Source organism: Hemitrygon akajei, chromosome 7, assembly GCF_048418815.1.
Source record: "Hemitrygon akajei chromosome 7, sHemAka1.3, whole genome shotgun sequence".
NCBI lineage: Eukaryota > Metazoa > Chordata > Chondrichthyes > Myliobatiformes > Dasyatidae > Hemitrygon > Hemitrygon akajei.
The window spans coordinates 98,651,948-98,664,010 of NC_133130.1; positions in this window are offsets into that span (position 1 = coordinate 98,651,948).

The following is a 12,063-nucleotide window of genomic DNA, read 5'->3' on the forward strand; positions in this document are numbered from 1 at the left end:
TGACCCTAAACCCTAAGCTGACCTCTAACTCCCTCACATCCCTGACCCTAAACCCTAAGCTGACCTCTAACTCCCCTCATCCCTGACCCTAAACCCTAAGCTGACCTCTAACTCCCCTCATCCCTGACCCTAAACCCTAAGCTGACCTCTAACACCCTCACATTCCTGACGCTAAACCCTAAGCTGACCTCTAACTCCCCTCATCCCTGTCCCTAAACCCTAAGCTGACCTCTAACTCCCCTCATCCCTGACCCTAAACCCTAAACTGACCTCTAACTCCTCACATCCCTGACCCTAAACCCTAAGCTGACCTCTAACTCCCTTCAGCCCTGTCCCTAAACCCTAAGCTGACCTCTAACTCCCCTCAGCCCTGTCCCTAAACCCTAAGCTGACCTCTAACTCCCCTCATCCCTGACCCTAAACCCTAAACTGACCTCTAACTCCTCACATCCATGACCCTAAACCCTAAGCTGACCTCTAACTCGCCTCAGCCCTGTCCCTAAACCCTAAGCTGACCTCCAACTGCCCTCATCCCTGACCCTAAACCCTAAGCTGACCTCTAACTCCTCACATCCCTGTCCCTAAACCCTAAGCTGACCTCTAACTCCCCTCATCCCTGACCCTAAACCCTAAGCTGACCTCTAACTCCTCACATCCCTGACCCTAAACGCTAAGCTGTCCTCTAACTCCCCTCAACCCTGACCCTAAACACTAAGCTGACCTCTAACTCCTCAAATCCCTGTCCCTAAACCCTAAGCTGACCTCTAACTCCCCTCAGCCCAGTCCCTAAACCCTAAGCTGACCTCTAACTCCCCTCATCCCTGACCCTAAACTCTAAGCTGTCCTCTAACTCCCCTCAACCCTGACCCTAAACAATAAGCTGACCTCTAACTCCTCACATCCCTGTCCCTATGCACTAAGCTGACCTCTAACTCCCCTCATCCCTGACCCTAAACTCTAAGCTGTCCTCTAACTCCCCTCAACCCTGACCCTAAACACTAAGCTGACCTCTAACTACTCACATCCCTGTCCCTATACCCTAAGCTGACCTCTAACTCCCTCAAATCCCTGACCCTAAACCCTAAGCTGACCTCTAACTCCCCTCATCCCTGACCATAAACCCTAAACTGACCTCTAACTCCCCTCATCCCAGACCCTAAACCCTAAGCTGACTTCTAACTCCTCACATCCCTGACCCTAAACCCTAAGCTGTCCTCTAACTCCCCTCATCCCTGACCCTAAACTCTAAGCTGACCTCTAACTCCCCTCATCCCTGACCCTAAACCCTAAGCTGACCTCTAACTCCCTCACATCCCTGACCCTAAACCCTAAGCTGACCTCTAACTCCCCTCATCCCTGAACCTAAACCCTAAGCTGACCTCTAACTCCCCTCATCCCTGAACCTAAACCCTAAGCTGACCTCTAACTCCTCACATCCATGACCCTAAACGCTAAGCTGACCTCTAACTCCCCTCAGCCCTGTCCCTAAACCCTAAGCTGACCTCCAACTCCCCTCATCCCTGACCCTAAACCCTAAGCTGACCTCTAACTCCTCACATCCCTGTCCCTAAACCCTAAGCTGACCTTTAACTCCCCTCATCCCTGACCCTAAACCCTAAGCTGACCACTAACTCCCCTCATTCCTTACCCTAAACCCTAAACTGACCTCTAACTCCCCTCATCCCTGACCCTAAACCCTAGGCTGACCTCTAACTCCCCTCATCCCTGACCCTAAACCCTAAACTGACCTCTAACTCCCCTCATCCCTGACCCTAAACCATAAGCTGACCTCTAACTCCCTCACATCCCTGACACTAAACCCTAAGCTGACCTATAACACCCCTCATCCCTGACCCTAAACCCTAAGCTGACCTCTAACTCCCCTCATCCCTGACCCTAAACCCTAAGTTGACCTCTAACTCCCCTCATTCCTGACCCTAAACCCTAAGCTGACCTCTAACTCCCCTCATCCCTGACCCTAAACCCTAAACTGACCTCTAACTCCCCTCATCCCTGACCCTAAACCCTAGGCTGACCTCTAACTCCCCTCATCCCTGATCCTAAACCCTAAGCTGACCTCTAACTCCCCTCATCCCTGAACCTAAACCATAAACTGACCTCTAACTCCCTCACATCCCTGACCCTAAACCCTAAGCTGACCTCTAACTCCCCTCATCCCTGACCCTAAACCCTAAGCTGACCTCTAACTCCTCACATCCCTGTCCCTAAACCCTAAGCTGACCTCTAACTCCTCACATCCCTGACCCTAAACCCTAAGCTGACCTCTAACTCCTCACATCCCTGACCCTAAACCCTAAGCTGACCTCTAACTCCCCTCATCCCTGACCCTAAACCCTAAGCTGACCTCTAACTCCACTCATCCCTGACCCTAAACCCTAAGCTGACCTCTAACTCCCCTCAGCCCTGTCCCTAAACCCTAAGCTGACCTCTAACTCCCCTCATCCCTGACCCTAAACTCTAAGCTGTCCTCTAACTCCCCTCAACCCTGACCCTAAACAATAAGCTGACCTCTAACTCCTCACATCCCTGTCCCTATACCCTAAGCTGACCTCTAACTCCCCTCATCCCTGACCCTAAACTCTAAGCTGTCCTCTAACTCCCCTCAACCCTGACCCGAAACACTAAGCTGACCTCTAACTCCTCACATCCCTGTCCCTATACCCTAAGCTGACCTCTAACTCCCTCAAATCCCTGACCCTAAACCCTAAGCTGACCTCTAACTCCCCTCATCCCTGACCCTAAACCCTAAGCTGACCTCTAACTCCCCTCATCCCAGACGCTAAACCCTAAGCTGACCTCTAACTCCCCTCAACCCTGACCCTAAACACTAAGCTGACCTCTAACTCCTCACATCCCTGTCCCTATACCCTAAGCTGACCTCTAACTCCTCACATCCCTGTCCCTAAACCCTAAGCTGACCTCTAACTCCCCTCAGCCCTGTCCCTAAACCCTAAGCTGACCTCTAATTCCTCACATCCCTGTCCCTAAACCCTAAGCTGACCTCTAACTCCCCTCATCCCTGACCCTAAACACTAAGCTGACCTCTAACTCCCCTCATCCCTGACCCTAAACCCTAAGCTGACCTCTAACTCCCTCACATCCCTGACCCTAAACCCTAAGCTGACCTCTAACTCCCCTCATCCCTGACCCTAAACCCTAAGCTGACCTCTAACTCCCCTCATCCCTGACCCTAAACCCTAAGCTGACCTCTAACTCCCCTCAGCCCTGTCCCTAAACCCTAAGCTGACCTCTAACTCCCCTCATCCCTGACCCTAAACCCTAAGCTGACCTCTAACTCCTCACATCCCTGACCCTAAACCCTAAGCTGACCTCTAACTCCCCTCAGCCCTGTCCCTAAACCCTAAGCTGACCTCTAACTCCCCTCATCCCTGACCCTAAACCCTAAGCTGACCTCTAACTCCTCACATCCCTGACCCTAAACCCTAAGCTGACCTCTAACTCCCCTCATCCCTGACCCTAAACCCTAAGCTGACCTCTAACTCCCCCTCATCCCTGACCCTAAACCCTAAACTGACCTCTAACTCCTCACATCCATGACCCTAAACCCTAAGCTGACCTCTAACTCCCCTCAGCCCTGTCCCTAAACCCTAAGCTGACCTCCAACTGCCCTCATCCCTGACCCTAAACCCTAAGCTGACCTCTAACTCCTCACATCCCTGTCCCTAAACCCTAAGCTGACCTCTAACTCCCCTCAGCCCTGTCCCTAAACCCTAAGCTGACCTCTAACTCCCCTCATCCCTGACCCTAAACGCTAAGCTGTCCTCTAACTCCACTCAACCCTGACCCTAAACACTAAGCTGACCTCTAACTCCTCACATCCCTGTCCCTATACCCTAAGCTGACCTCTAACTCCCCTCATCCCTGACCCTATACCCTAAGCTGACCTCTAACTCCCCTCATCCCTGACCCTAAACTCTAAGCTGTCCTCTAACTCCCCTCAACCCTGACCCGAAACACTAAGCTGACCTCTAACTCCTCACATCCCTGTCCCTATACCCTAAGCTGACCTCTAACTCCCTCAAATCCCTGACCCTAAACCCTAAGCTGACCTCTAACTCCTCACATCCCTGTCCCTATACCCTAAGCTGACCTCTAACTCCCCTCATCCCTGACCCTAAACTCTAAGCTGTCCTCTAACTCCCCTCAACCCTGACCCGAAACACTAAGCTGACCTCTAACTCCTCACATCCCTGTCCCTATACCCTAAGCTGACCTCTAACTCCCTCAAATCCCTGACCCTAAACCCTAAGCTGACCTCTAACTCCCCTCATCCCTGACCCTAAACCCTAAGCTGACCTCTAACTCCCCTCATCCCAGACCCTAAACCCTAAGCTGACCTCTAGCTCCTCACATCCCTGACCCTAAACCCTAAGCTGTCCTCTAACTCCCCTCAAGCCTGACCCTAAACACTAAGCTGACCTCTTACTCCTCACATCCCTGTCCCTATACCCTAAGCTGACCTCTAACTCCTCACATCCCTGTCCCTAAACCCTAAGCTGACCTCTAACTCCCCTCAGCCCTGTCCCTAAACCCTAAGCTGACCTCTAATTCCTCACATCCCTGTCCCTAAACCCTAAGCTGACCTCTAACTCCCCTCATCCCTGACCCTAAACACTAAGCTGACCTCTAACTCCCCTCATCCCTGACCCTAAACCCTAAGCTGACCTCTAACTCCCCTCATCCCTGACCCTAAACCCTAAGCTGACCTCTAACTCCCCTCATTCCTGACCCTAAACCCTAAGCTGACCTCTAACTCCCCTCATCCCTGACCCTAAACCCTAAACTGACCTCTAACTCCCCTCATCCCTGACCCTTATCCCTAGGCTGACCTCTAACTCCCCTCATCCCTGACCCTAAACCCTAAGCTGACCTCTAACTCCCCTGATCCCTGAACCTAAACCATAAACTGACCTCTAACTCCCTCACATCCCTGACCCTAAACCCTAAGCTGACCTCTAACTCCCCTCATCCCTGACCCTAAACCCTAAGCTGACCTCTAACTCCTCACATCCCTGTCCCTAAACCCTAAGCTGACCTCTAACTCCTCACATCCCTGACCCTAAACCCTAAGCTGACCTCTAACTCCTCACATCCCTGACCCTAAACCCTAAGCTGACCTCTAACTCCCCTCATCCCTGACCCTAAACCCTAAGCTGACCTCTAACTCCACTCATCCCTGACCCTAAACCCTAAGCTCACCTCTAACTCCCCTCAGCCCTGTCCCTAAACCCTAAGCTGACCTCTAACTCCCCTCATCCCTGACCCTAAACTCTAAGCTGTCCTCTAACTCCCCTCAACCCTGACCCTAAACAATAAGCTGACCTCTAACTCCACACATCCCTGTCCCTATACCCTAAGCTGACCTCTAACTCCCCTCATCCCTGACCCTAAACTCTAAGCTGTCCTCTAACTCCCCTCAACCCTGACCCGAAACACTAAGCTGACCTCTAACTCCTCACATCCCTGTCCCTATACCCTAAGCTGACCTCTAACTCCCTCAAATCCCTGACCCTAAACCCTAAGCTGACCTCTAACTCCCCTCATCCCTGACCCTAAACCCTAAGCTGAACTCTAACTCCCCTCATCCCAGACCCTAAACCCTAAGCTGACCTCTAACTCCCCTCAACCCTGACCCTAAACACTAAGCTGACCTCTAACTCCTCACATCCCTGTCCCTATACCCTAAGCTGACCTCTAACTCCTCACATCCCTGTCCCTAAACCCTAAGCTGACCTCTAACTCCCCTCAGCCCTGTCCCTAAACCCTAAGCTGACCTCTAATTCCTCACATCCCTGTCCCTAAACCCTAAGCTGACCTCTAACTCCCCTCATCCCTGACCCTAAACACTAAGCTGACCTCTAACTCCCCTCATCCCTGACCCTAAACCCTAAGCTGACCTCTAACTCCCTCACATCCCTGACCCTAAACCCTAAGCTGACCTCTAACTCCCCTCATCCCTGACCCTAAACCCTAAGCTGACCTCTAACTCCCCTCATCCCTGACCCTAAACCCTAAGCTGACCTCTAACTCCCCTCAGCCCTGTCCCTAAACCCTAAGCTGACCTCTAACTCCCCTCATCCCTGACCCTAAACCCTAAGCTGACCTCTAACTCCTCACATCCCTGACCCTAAACCCTAAGCTGACCTCTAACTCCACTCAGCCCTGTCCCTAAACCCTAAGCTGACCTCTAACTCCCCTCATCCCTGACCCTAAACCCTAAGCTGACCTCTAACTCCTCACATCCCTGACCCTAAACCCTAAGCTGACCTCTAACTCCCCTCAGCCCTGTCCCTAAACCCTAAGCTGACCTCTAACTCCCCTCATCCCTGACCCTAAACCCTAAACTGACCTCTAACCTCCTCACATCCATGACCCTAAACCCTAAGCTGACCTCTAACTCCCCTCAGCCCTGTCCCTAAACCCTAAGCTGACCTCCAACTGCCCTCATCCCTGATCCTAAACCCTAAGCTGACCTCTAACTCCTCACATCCCTGTCCCTAAACCCTAAGCTGACCTCTAACTCCCCTCAGCCCTGTCCCTAAACCCTAAGCTGACCTCTAACTCCCCTCATCCCTGACCCTAAACGCTAAGCTGACCTCTAACTCCTCACATCCCTGACCCTAAACCCTAAGCTGACCTCTAACTCCCCTCATCCCTGACCCTAAACCCTAAGCTGACCTCTAACTCCCCTCATCCCTGACCCTAAACGCTAAGCTGACCTCTAACTCCTCACATCCCTGTCCCTAAACCCTAAGCTGTCCTCTAACTCCCCTCAACCCTGACCCTAAACACTAAGCTGACCTCTAACTCCTCACATCCCTGTCCCTAAACCCTAAGCTGACCTCTAACTCCCCTCAGCCCTGTCCCTAAACCCTAAGCTGACCTCTAACTCCCCTCATCCCTGAACCTATACCCTAAGCTGACCTCTAACTCCCCTCATCCCTGACCCTAAACTCTAAGCTGTCCTCTAACTCCCCTCAACCCTGACCCGAAACACTAAGCTGACCTCTAACTCCTCACATCCCTGTCCCTATACCCTAAGCTGACCTCTAACTCCCTCAAATCCCTGACCCTAAACCCTAAGCTGACCTCTAACTCCTCACATCCCTGTCCCTATACCCTAAGCTGACCTCTAACTCCCCTCATCCCTGACCCTAAACTCTAAGCTGTCCTCTAACTCCCCTCAACCCTGACCCGAAACACTAAGCTGACCTCTAACTCCTCACATCCCTGTCCCTATACCCTAAGCTGACCTCTAACTCCCTCAAATCCCTGACCCTAAACCCTAAGCTGACCTCTAACTCCCCTCATCCCTGACCCTAAACCCTAAGCTGACCTCTAACTCCCCTCATCCCAGACCCTAAACCCTAAGCTGACCTCTAACTCCTCACATCCCTGACCCTAAACCCTAAGCTGTCCTCTAACTCCCCTCAAGCCTGACCCTAAACACTAAGCTGACCTATAACTCCTCACATCCCTGTCCCTAAACCCTAAGCTGACCTCTAACTCCTCACATCCCTGTCCCTAAACCCTAAGCTGACCTCTATCTCCCCTCAGCCATGTCCCTAAACCCTAAGCTGACCTCTAATTCCTCACATCCCTGTCCCTAAACCCTAAGCTGACCTCTAACTCCCCTCATCCCTGACCCTAAACACTAAGCTGACCTCTAACTCCCCTCATCCCTGACCCTAAACCCTAAGCTGACCTCTAACTCCCTCACATCCCTGACCCTAAACCCTAAGCTGACCTCTAACTCCCCTCATCCCTGACCCTAAACCCTAAGCTGACCTCTAACTCCCCTCATCCCTGACCCTAAACCCTAAGCTGACCTCTAACTCCCTCACATCCCTGACCCTAAACCCTAAGCTGACCTCTAACTCCCCTCATCCCTGTCCCTAAACCCTAAGCTGACCTCTAACTCCCCTCATCCCTGACCCTAAACCCTAAGCTGACCTCTAACTCCTCACATCCCTGACCCTAAACCCTAAGCTGACCTCTAACTCCCCTCATCCCTGTCCCTAAACCCTAAACTGACCTCTAACTCCCCTCATCCCTGACCCTAAACCCTAAACTGACCTCTAACTCATCACATCCATGACCCTAAACCCTAAGCTGACCTCTAACTCCCCTCAGCCCTGTCCCTAAACCCTAAGCTGACCTCCAACTGCCCTCATCCCTGACCCTAAACCCTAAGCTGACCTCTAACTCCTCACATCCCTGTCCCTAAACCCTAAGCTGACCTCTAACTCCCCTCAGCCCTGTCCCTAAACCCTAAGCTGACCTCTAACTCCCCTCATCCCTGACCCTAAACTCTAAGCTGTCCTCTAACTCCCCTCAACCCTGACCCTAAACACTAAGCTGACCTCTAACTCCTCACATCCCTGTCCCTAAACCCTAAGCTGACCTCTAACTCCCCTCAGCCCTGTCCCTAAACCCTAAGCTGACCTCTAACTCCCCTCATCCCTGCCCCTAAACTCTAAGCTGTCCTCTAACTCCCCTCAACCCTGACCCTAAACACTAAGCTGACCTCTAACTCCTCACATCCCTGTCCCTATACCCTAAGCTGACCTCTAACTCCTCACATCCCTGTCCCTAAACACTAAGCCGACCTCTAACTCCCCTCAGCCCTGTCCCTAAACCCTAAGCTGACCTCTAATTCCTCACATCCCTGTCCCTAAACCCTAAGCTAACTCCCCTCATTCCTGACCCTAAACCCTAAGCTGACCTCTAACTCCCCTCATCCCTGACCCTAAACCCTAAGCTGACCTCTAACTCCCTCACATCCCTGACCCTAAACCCTAAGCTGACCTCTAACTCCCCTCATCCCTGACCCTAAACCCTAAGCTGACCTCTAACTCCCCTCATCCCTGACCCTAAACCCTAAGCTGACCTCTAACTCCCCTCAGCCCTGTCCCTAAACCCTAAGCTGACCTCTAACTCCCATCAGCCCTGACCCTAAACCATAAGCTGACCTCTAACTCCCCTCATCCCTGACCCTAAACCCTAAGCTGACCTCTAACTCCCCTCATCCCTGACCCTAAACCCTAAGCTGACCTCTAACTCCCCTCATCCCTGACCCTAAACCCTAAGCTGACCTCTAACTCCCCTCAGCCCTGTCACTAAACCCTAAGCTGACCTCTAACTCCCCTCATCCCTGACCCTAAACTCTACGCTGACCTCTAACTCCCCTCATACCTGACCCTAAACCCTAAGCTGACCTCTAACTCCCTCACATCCCTGACCCTAAACCCTAAGCTGACCTCTAACTCCCCTCATCCCTGACCCTAAACCCTAAACTGACCTCTAACTCCCCTCATCCCTGACCCTAAACCCTAAGCTGACCTCTAACTCCTCACATCCATGACCCTAAACGCTAAGCTGACCTCTAACTCCCCTCAGCCCTGTCCCTAAACCCTAAGCTGACCTCCAACTCCCCTCATCCCTGACCCTAAACCCTAAGCTGACCTCTAACTCCTCACATCCCTGTCCCTAAACCCTAAACTGACCTTTAACTCCCCTCATCCCTGACCCTAAACCCTAAGCTGACCTCTAACTCCCCTCATTCCTGACCCTAAACCCTAAACTGACCTCTAACTCCCCTCATCCCTGACCCTAAACCCTAGGCTGACCTCTAACTCCCCTCATCCCTGACCCTAAACCCTAAGCTGACCTCTAACTCCCCTCATCCCTGACCCTAAACCATAAGCTGACCGCTAACTCCCTCACATCCCTGACCCTAAACCCTAAGCTGACCTCTAACTCCCCTCATCCCTGACCCTAAACCCTAAGCTGACCTCTAACTCCACTCATCCCTGACCCTAAACCCTAAGCTGACCTCTAACTCCTCACATCCCTGACCCTAAACCCTAAGCTGACCTCTAACTCCCCTCAGCCCTGTCCCTAAACCCTAAGCTGACCTCTAACTCCCCTCATCCCTGACCCTAAACAATAAGCTGACCTCTAACTCCTCACATCCCTGTCCCTATACCCTAAGCTGACCTCTAACTCCCCTCATCCCTGACCCTAAACCCTAGGCTGACCTCTAACTCCCCTCATCCCTGACCCTAAACCCTAAGCTGACCTCTAACTCCCCTCATCCCTGACCCTAAACCATAAGCTGACCTCTAACTCCCTCACATCCCTGACCCTAAACCCTAAGCTGACCTCTAACTCCCCTCATCCCTGACCATAAACCCTAAGCTGACCTCTAACTCCACTCATCCCTGACCCTAAACCCTAAGCTGACCTCTAACTCCCCTCATCCCTGACCCTAAACCCTAAGCTGACCTCTAACTCCCCTCATCCCTGACCCGAAACCCTAAGCTGACCTCTAACTCCCCTCATCCCTGACCCTAAACACTAAGCTGACCTCTAACTCCCCTCATCCCTGACCCTAAACCCTAAGCTGACCTCTAACTCCCTCACATCCCTGACCCTAAACCCTAAGCTGACCTCTAACTCCACTCATCCCTGACCCTAAACCCTAAGCTGACCTCTACCTCCTCACATCCCTGACCCTAAACACTAAGCTGACCTCTAACTCCCCTCAGCCCTGTCCCTAAACCCTAAGCTGACCTCTAACTCCCCTCATCCCTGACCCTAAACTCTAAGCTGTCCTCTAACTCCCCTCAACCCTGACCCTAAACAATAAGCTGACCTCTAACTCCTCACATCCCTGTCCCTAAACCCTAAGCTGACCTCTAACTCCCCTCAGCCCTGTCCCTAAACCCTAAGCTGACCTCTAACTCCCCTCATCCCTGCCCCTAAACTCTAAGCTGTCCTCTAACTCCCCTCAACCCTGACCCTAAACACTAAGCTGACCTCTAACTCCTCACATCCCTGTCCCTATACCCTAAGCTGACCTCTAACTCCTCACATCCCTGTCCCTAAACACTAAGCCGACCTCTAACTCCCCTCAGCCCTGTCCCTAAACCCTAAGCTGACCTCTAATTCCTCACATCCCTGTCCCTAAACCCTAAGCTGACCTCTAACTCCCCTCATTCCTGACCCTAAACCCTAAGCTGACCTCTAACTCCCCTCATCCCTGACCCTAAACCCTAAGCTGACCTCTAACTCCCTCACATCCCTGACCCTAAACCCTAAGCTGACCTCTAACTCCCCTCATCCCTGACCCTAAACCCTAAGCTGACCTCTAACTCCCCTCATCCCTGACCCTAAACCCTAAGCTGACCTCTAACTCCCCTCAGCCCTGTCCCTAAACCCTAAGCTGACCTCTAACTCCCATCATCCCTGACCCTAAACCATAAGCTGACCTCTAACTCCCCTCATCCCTGACCCTAAACCCTAAGCTGACCTCTAACTCCCCTCATCCCTGACCCTAAACCCTAAGCTGACCTCTAACTCCCCTCATCCCTGACCCTAAACCCTAAGCTGACCTCTAACTCCCCTCAGCCCTGTCACTAAACCCTAAGCTGACCTCTAACTCCCCTCATCCCTGACCCTAAACTCTACGCTGACCTCTAACTCCCCTCATACCTGACCCTAAACCCTAAGCTGACCTCTAACTCCCTCACATCCCTGACCCTAAACCCTAAGCTGACCTCTAACTCCCCTCATCCCTGACCCTAAACCCTAAACTGACCTCTAACTCCCCTCATCCCTGACCCTAAACCCTAAGCTGACCTCTAACTCCTCACATCCATGACCCTAAACGCTAAGCTGACCTCTAACTCCCCTCAGCCCTGTCCCTAAACCCTAAGCTGACCTCCAACTCCCCTCATCCCTGACCCTAAACCCTAAGCTGACCTCTAACTCCTCACATCCCTGTCCCTAAACCCTAAACTGACCTTTAACTCCCCTCATCCCTGACCCTAAACCCTAAGCTGACCTCTAACTCCCCTCATTCCTGACTCTAAACCCTAAACTGACCTCTAACTCCCCTCATCCCTGACCCTAAACCCTAGGCTGACCTCTAACTCCCCTCATCCCTGACCCTAAACCCTAAGCTGACCTCTAACTCCCCTCATCCCTGACCCTAAACCATAAGCTGACCGCTAACTC